Below are 8,089 nucleotides of genomic sequence, written 5' to 3' on the forward strand. Positions count from 1 at the left end.
GGCAGAGAATGTTTACACAGAGACCTGACCTTCCGGGTATGAAATGGGAGGCCTCACATGCCAAGGAAGGCAGTGGGAGCACAGAACCAGACATGCCAGCCTTCCATTATGTCTGGAGCCATGTCTCTGTCTGAGCCACAGTTTGTAAAACATGGAAAGTAGGCACCAATGCCCGGCAAGTCTATGAGGAGCAATGGGGAAACTGAGGCTACGGGCTTCATTGCAGGTGTTCTCGTGCAACACTACCCAGCACATGCTTCCCGTGGAAGCACAAGAAATCACTCTATCACATTACAGTCTTGCAAAACTTACTCTCTAGCATAATGACGCATCTGGGCACATCGCATCCCCACGTGCTTCCTTAGTGATGTGATAAATGTTGAAAATCTGGGTATGTGTGAAAGCTATTGAAAGGTCAGTGTAGGTTCAAGAGTTTGAAGATGGCATCTTAGATCTATGGTATCTATTCTCTCAACAGAGTATGACAAGACAGTGCATCTGTGGGGAAGAGGAGAGATGGAGTAAGCATCATTGATGAAGGAAAAGGATGAAGAATGTGAGGGGCCCTATTTTGTATGCAACCACTGAGGGCATTTGAAAAGGAAGTAGAATGTGGACCAATGAGTTAACCTACCTAACATGATCCCAACCAATCAGTGATGAGATAGATAGTTGGGCTAGAGAGAACCCAACCAACCAGTGATGAGACAGATAGCCTGCCTAGAGAGACCCTCAACCAACCAGCAATGAGATAGATACCCAGCCTAGAGAGACCCTACCCAACCATTGACAGATGGTAAAAGTAGTTTAGAATGGTAACAATTATAGCATTCAATGTTAATCACTCATAGCGTTCAACTGTAAGTACAAAATAAACACAGTTGACCTTTGAGTCAGGTGACAAGATTGTTTCCACTTTACAAATTAAGAAAGGGAAGGATGGAGAAACATGTCCCCTAGTGCCCCAGATACAGTCATTGGAGGTGAATGGCTGAATGGGTTAAACCCCTTCCAGAACAGAATTGGGAAAATGTTTCTCCCTCATGCTACAATATCTTAGTTTAATTTTCTTTATTTCCAGTTAGAACCAAAGGATTTGTCCCCTTCCTTTCATAGCAGCAGGGGGCAAGAACCTCATCTTTTATGAGGCTGAGGGCAGCTGTTCTTTCCCCCCACCCAGCTGTCCCTTCCTGAAATAGGATAGGGCAAGAATTCAGAACACTCAGATACCAAGGAGAGGGCCCTGGAGTTGGAGTTCTTAGCTTGGAGTCTCAGCTCATCTATCATACTCTGTCTGGGTAACCCTAGCAACCGCACTCAGACTCAACACCCCGATTCTCTTCTGTACATGAAGACTGGTCGTCCCCAGCACTGCTTGGTTCCTAGGGTCATGGTGAAGACCAGTGAGTTTGTCTGCATGTGGGAAATCATTTTCTACTGTGTGTTCCCGTACCTGTGCATCTGTGACGAGTTTACAGTCATTCCTAGGGATATCTGAATACTGAACTCAACAGGTTACTACTAATTGGGTCAGGGGCAATGCTTCTTATCTCCTTGCTTCGACTCTCTTTCATTCAAGCTGCTCTATAGCATCTGACTCTAAGTGGACTCTGACTGCCCCTCACCTAGATGAGATGCTTAGGTTCTCTTCGCCCAGAGCCACTCAGTGAACACCTTCCTTCTGCCTGCACATCTTTACTTCGGGTGCCACAGAATGAGGCACATCAGACAACAGACTGTCATTCTGCAGCATGCTGGTTGAAAGTGGGAACATCGTTTCTGGGGGCCTCTTGGACAAGGTGAGTTAGCCTCAGGCACTGCTTGCCTAGCCTCAGGTACCTTCCTCCCTGGTTTCAAACAGCTCCACACTCTCCGGGGGCCCAATCAGTGGCAACACATTTCTGGGCTGCCTCAATCTCTTGTCTTGACTCCCCCCAACACACACACACACAAAGGAGTAACATCTAAGCTAAAGTCTCACTCTTGGGTTGCTTAAGTGATGCTAAATCTAGAGTTCCAAAGAACGTTTATTCTTTGTCATTCCGTCTTTCAGTTCCTCGCCAAGGTGCCTATGACACCTGGCACATAAAGGAGGCTCAGTGAACAGTTAATGGTTGTGTCAGTGAACAGATATGAATAGTCCAATTCTACCATTACAAAATAAATGATAACTTCATCACGGTGGGGTTGGAGCTGGCAAGGGACTTGTCACTGGAATCAGTCATCTATTTGTAACCCATGTGTCTATCTGTCTGTTGATCATCTAGTTAGGTAGCTATCATCTGAACATGATCCTACATAACTATCTATAAACTATGTATCTATCTTTTATATTTCTATCATTTATCATCTACCAGATCATGTTTCATATATCTATTGTCTATTTGTTCATCATATCTTCCTAACTGTATCTATCTATCTATCTATCTATCTATCTATCTATCTATCTATCTATCTATCTATCATCTATCAATCAATCTATTATTTGTCTATCATCTATCTGNATCTATCTATCTATCTATCTATCTATCTATCATCTATCAATCAATCTATTATTTGTCTATCATCTATCTGCCTGTCTGCCTATCTATCTATCTATCTATCTATCTATCTATCTATCTATCTATCATCTGTCTGTGTGTCTATCTCTTTATATAATACATGACATATTTGCTTTGTTTTATGGACCTGTCCAACCAGCACAGGGTACGACTGTCTCTGAGAGCAAGGCTGTTACACCACCATCATCACATGTTACTTGTGCTGTAGCCAATGAGTGACTCAGCCTCCACTCCTCCATGTCACTCTCTGTGAAACAAACAGGACATTACTGGGCATCGACATTCATTATCAGCTTCATATGAAGTACTTGACAATGAATCAACCCACAACGTTATTTTTACCATTAATCGTCATCACACTACTGGAGATTGAACCCAGGGCTTTGTGAGCACTAGACCCCAACTTGATGGAATTGTTATTATTGTGTAATGGTAGAATTGCAAATATTGCATGAGAGGATATCTGGGAAATATTTATGACAGGATTCAGAAGGCATGTGCATGTGGAGTGTGTGAATGTGTGTGTGTGTGTGTACACATGTGTATGTATGTTTGTGTGAGTGTGTGTATGTGTGTATACATGTGTGTGCACGTGTGTCTGACTGTGGGCATTTTGTGGAATATTCTTATTATTTATTTCATGGGTAATAATTCCCTAACCATCCACAACTTCTGAGGGTGCTGCAGGCACTGTCAGCACTAGAGGTGGCGAGGACTTTTATTTTTGCACAATAATGATGGTGGATGGTGACATCAGGACCCTGTGGCCGGTGGCTGGGAAAAGACTCTCCTCTGGGAAGAGGGAAATCCATCCATCATTTCCAAGATGCATATGAAAAGTGATCCCCCTTGCTGACCACAGGATGGGCACCTGCTGAGAAGTGAATCCCTAAGACTGGAGGGAGGAAACCAAGGCTCCCCAGGCCTGAAAGGCGAAACCACAGGCTTGTCACATGTGGCTCAGCCCAATTAGGAATGATAAAAACCGGTTTCCTTCAGGGAAGGAAACCCTGGATGTGGCTCAACCAACCTGGGACCAGAAACTGCTACAGCTAGCTGCTGGCCTTTCCCACAGAGGTCACCACGTTGACACATGGGTAGGTTTCCTTTCAGCTCAGACACAGGCCAGAGGTGATCATGCTTATTAGTGGATGACAAATGACCACCTGTCCCAGGTCACATCACTCCATGGAGACATAGGGTCCTGTGTGTGTTGTGCATGCTGGGCTGCACATTATGCACAGTATGGATTCTAGAGTATGTACTGTGTGTGCTGCACACAGTGTAAATACTGTGTGTATTGTGCACACTGAAGTGTGAGCATTGTATGAATGCTGTGTGTTTGTGTGGTATTAGCATGGATTCCACTCTATTATCATATTGTATATATTATATTGGTTATTGTGACGAGGGTGTTGAGTGTATCCTATTGTGTGTATTGGGTACATTATATTGCATGCCCTGCATTGTATGTATCATGCATGATGCATGTGTGTACAGACATGTAACCTTCCCCATCCCTACTCTGAACTCTTTCCCCTGAAATATACTCCTAAGCCCTTCCCTTCTCTAAAACAGCGTGTGTGTGTGTGTGTGTGTGTGTGTGTGTGCTTGCGCGCGTGTGTGTGCATGTGTATGAGTTCATGCATGTATGTGTGCATGTGTGTGAATTCATGCATGTGTGTGAGTTCATGTGTGTATGTGTGTGTGTGTGTGCATGTGTTTGTGTGTGTAGTTAATGTAGATGACAGTATTTGATCTGTAAATTCCATTCTGCTCACATTTCAGCCAAGGGTTAAGAACCTCTCCCTATAGCTGCTGGGATGTACTCACACACACTCATCTATGCTCTGACCCTTTGTCCTCATGCATGATGCATGTGTGTACAGACATGTAACCTTCCCCATCCCTACTCTGAACTCTTATGGCATAGCACTCACTCTCCCCCTTGCTGTGTCACCCCCTAGGGATGGCTACCCTCTCTTCCCAGCTCCCCTCCAGCATACTAAGACTGGTGCAAATCTTTCCCATGTGCTCCCCCCACCCCGCCTCCTTCCGCCCCCCCCCCCAGACCTACGAGCCTTCTCCTTGAGAGTTAACTCAAGTAAAATTGAAATGAAGCTGTCAAAGCCACTCAGAGGGAATTCTACGTGGTCCCCCATGTGGACGTATTTATCTGTATTTTGTAAAGTGGGCTTTGGCTGAGAAAAGATACCTTTGAGGACCCTCTCCATAGGACGACCTCATCCCTCCTTTGCAGGCCAGCTGTGTTTATCAAACAAAAGGAAGGGAAGCTAGCCAAAGTACGGTAGTCTGCTGTGCAAATATTTGGGAAATAGTCAGATGCTCAGCGGCTTGTCTGCACTAAGCCGGTGTTCCACAGGGACATCTTGGGGCATCTGTGTTCTTGTGTCTCTTAAAGAGTCTCTTCTTCTTAGAGAGATGGGACAGAGGCATCCTCCTGGGGACCCTGCTCTCAATACCACCCAACCCAGGGTTAGCATCTACTCTTTCCCCAGTTGTCTGTCACCTGTCTAACTTCTATCAAAAATCCCTCTCATTGTCGACAGTTCTTTTCTGATTTTCCTTCTTCCTTTCTCCATGTCTTTTGCACCCTCCTTCTCTCATTACATGCCACCTCTTCGTCCCTGTATATATCTGTTCATTTAAGGGTGCCGTGTGCTCTGTGGTTAAGGGGACACTGGAGCTTCTGACATACATGGATCATGTCTAGCTGCTGGTCTTGGACAACACTCTCCTTGCCTTATAACTGCAATACAGCATTCAAATGATCGTCCCTAGACGTCATTGTGTCCAGTTTACAAGCTGAGTTTGGTGGCACAGGCCCATAATCCCAGCTACTTGAATGGCTGAGGTGGAAAGATCTGAAGCTCAAGCCTATTGGGGGGAGGGGGGATACAGAGTCAGGCCTAGGGAGTGCGTCTAAGCCGTAGAGTGCTTACTTTGGGTGCATGAAGACTCTGATTCAATCCTTAGTTCCGCAGACAAAACCAAAAGAAAGCAAAAAGTGAACAGTGACAACAAACCCCAAAGCAGTTCAGGCTTCTCCACCAGGAACCTGTTAACACCATGGAGCTGGTAGTTGGGTCAGCACTGAGAAGTTACACAGGCACCTGTGTCACGGCCTCTGCATCAGTGTGTGTGTGTGTGTGTGTGTGTGTGTGTGTGGTGTGTGTGTGTGTGTGTGTGTGTGCATGTATGTCTCCGTGTCTGCAAGCATGTGTGTAGGCCTGAGGATAGCCTCTGCTTGTCAGTCACATTTATTTATTTATTTATTTATTTATTTTAGACAAAGTCTCTCACCAGCCTATAACTTGCAGCTTAAGCCAAGACAGTGGTCCATGAGCCCCATGAGCTGTCTCCACTTCCAGCACTGGGATTCGAAGCTGCCACCCCAAGCTAGCCTGCCCATCCTCCCTCCCTTCCCTCCCTCCCTCTCCTCCCTCCTCTCCTTCCCTCCCTCCCTCTCCTCCCTCCTCTCCTTCCCTCCCTCCCTTCCTTCTTTCCTTCTTTCCTTCCTTCCTTCCTTCCTTCCTTCCTTCCTTCCTTCCTTCCTTCCTTCCTTCCATTTCTCCTTTCCTACCCCCATTCTCCCTCCCTCCCTTCCTTCCCACTGAATAATTCTGGGAATAAAACTGAACTCTTCGTGTGTGCCAGCAAGGCAGGCACTTTGCACAGAGTGGTATCTGCAGCCCTGACTGAAATCAAACCCGGGACAACATCAGAGGACATTTCAGCTTGGAACCCAACACAGAGCAACACTATGGCCATTTGCAGGCCCGTGTGCCTAGGCATAGCAGGCCACCCACATGTGTGTACTCCTGAACACACACACACACACACACACACACACACACACACACACCAGCTTTTCTCTCAGGGAAAAGGGGCTTATGAGTCTTCCATGTGAATCTGTGTGGATATTAGGCTCTATGGCTGAGTAGTGCATAAAAAAAAAGATATGCCATTTTAGGGCTAGGTCATTAACGTCAAATAAAGCATTTGCCAAACTAAGCTTCCAGGGGCAAGCCAAGCTCCCCGTAGGCCTCCATCTTGGCTCGGCCCTCTGCTCAGCTTGGCTGCCATCAGGACCTGCTGTGCCAGCTTCCAGGTATAGGGGTTTCTGGTCCTCCTGTCTCTACCTCCCAAGTGCTGGAGTGACAGATGCAATCCACTATACCTAGTTTTTGCAGTGCTGGGAACTGAACCCAGGACTTCAGGCATGAAGGCACTCTACTAAAGGAACTATATTCCCCAGACCTAGTCTAGGTTTTTTTGGTTTTTGGTTTCTTTTCCAGAACGATTTTCTACAACTTGCACCTTACAAGTTGGTCAGCCTGAACTTGAACTCCGATCTCTTGGACCCATGCACTATTGGTTTCCAGTGACTTCAAAATCATTAACTATGAGGTCGATGTCCATAGATCTTTCCATCCTCCATACTTCAAGACTAATTATTACCCCGCCCCTCCCCATTTTCTATTCCCTGCTTGAAAACCAAGTTGTTTTTTTTTTTTTTTCCCCAATAGACGCTGTAATGCTGACTGGTCACGGTGTGCAAGAACAGGTTTCTAGAGAAATCCCAGAGAAAGAAAACCAGAAGATACAAAGCTGAGTATACAACCCAGTAAAACAATGAGAATTACCCACAAAACAATGGGCGCTGAGGGCTAAGATCAGTGCAGGTCCGGAGATGGGCAGAATGACTCGCCCTGTGCTTTCAGCCTGCATCTTCAGTGAGTGTAAGCCATGGGTAACCACCCCCCCCCCGCTCTATTTACCCAGCTGCGAGGCTCAGCACCTGTCTGTCATAGTGTAATGCTTTCGCCTTTCTCTCTCTTCCACAAAACCCAGGCCCCTCCCACGGAAGGGGCCCGGAGCATGCTGGGAAAAAAACGCTCCTACCTGAGCTGCACAAAAGACCTCAGGAGTGGAGGAAGCTGGCTTGAAGCCAAATGGAGGCATCCAGGCTGCTGGGCCAAGCAGGGAGGTCTGGTGGTGGAGCCTCCCGATCTCACATCCTCTGTAATCCCATGGCAAACAGCCCTGGAGGTTTTTCAAGAATAGAGTTAGGGGTGGCAGCGACCGTGAGTCCTCCTGATTGCTTTAATCTGCCTTATGAATGAATGCGGACCTAGAGAAACACACACGGGTAAACAAAGCCAATGTCTCAATGAACACACTGAGTTGAGTGTCTGTCCATCCGGCTCAGAGAGCTAAAACATTGTCTACCCTATATAACCAGCCCATCCCCCCCCTCAAAACTTGAATCCACATCTCATTATGCATCTCGCATAAACCAATTTTATTCCTTTATAATTGGCTTTTATTTGTCAACACAAAAACACACCTCTCACCTCAGAGAGGACAGGTGAAGTTTATTTATTGTGGAGCCAAACACAAGTGGTGTGGTCGCAGGCTCAGGTCACGATCAGTTCCACGCATCGTGGTAACAGCTTCAGGGTGCCATTTTGGTTGGTGAAGGCTAATGTGCTGTTAGATCAATA

The 8,089-nt window shown here is 46.3% G+C and overlaps 1 long non-coding RNA gene across 1 annotated transcript; it reads left to right on the plus strand.

Annotated features, from left to right (window-relative positions):
- The first annotated feature begins 1,315 nt into the window (after positions 1-1,315).
- LOC110293890 lies at positions 1,316-7,758 on the plus strand. Its single transcript, XR_002377884.1, has 4 exons — positions 1,316-1,799; positions 6,881-6,992; positions 7,112-7,324; positions 7,437-7,758. It is a non-coding gene; the product is annotated as an uncharacterized LOC110293890 (long non-coding RNA).
- Positions 7,759-8,089: the final 331 nt, after the last annotated feature.

The sequence above is a fragment of the Mus caroli genome, chromosome 5, assembly GCF_900094665.2.
Source record: "Mus caroli chromosome 5, CAROLI_EIJ_v1.1, whole genome shotgun sequence".
Taxonomy (NCBI): Eukaryota; Metazoa; Chordata; class Mammalia; order Rodentia; family Muridae; genus Mus; species Mus caroli.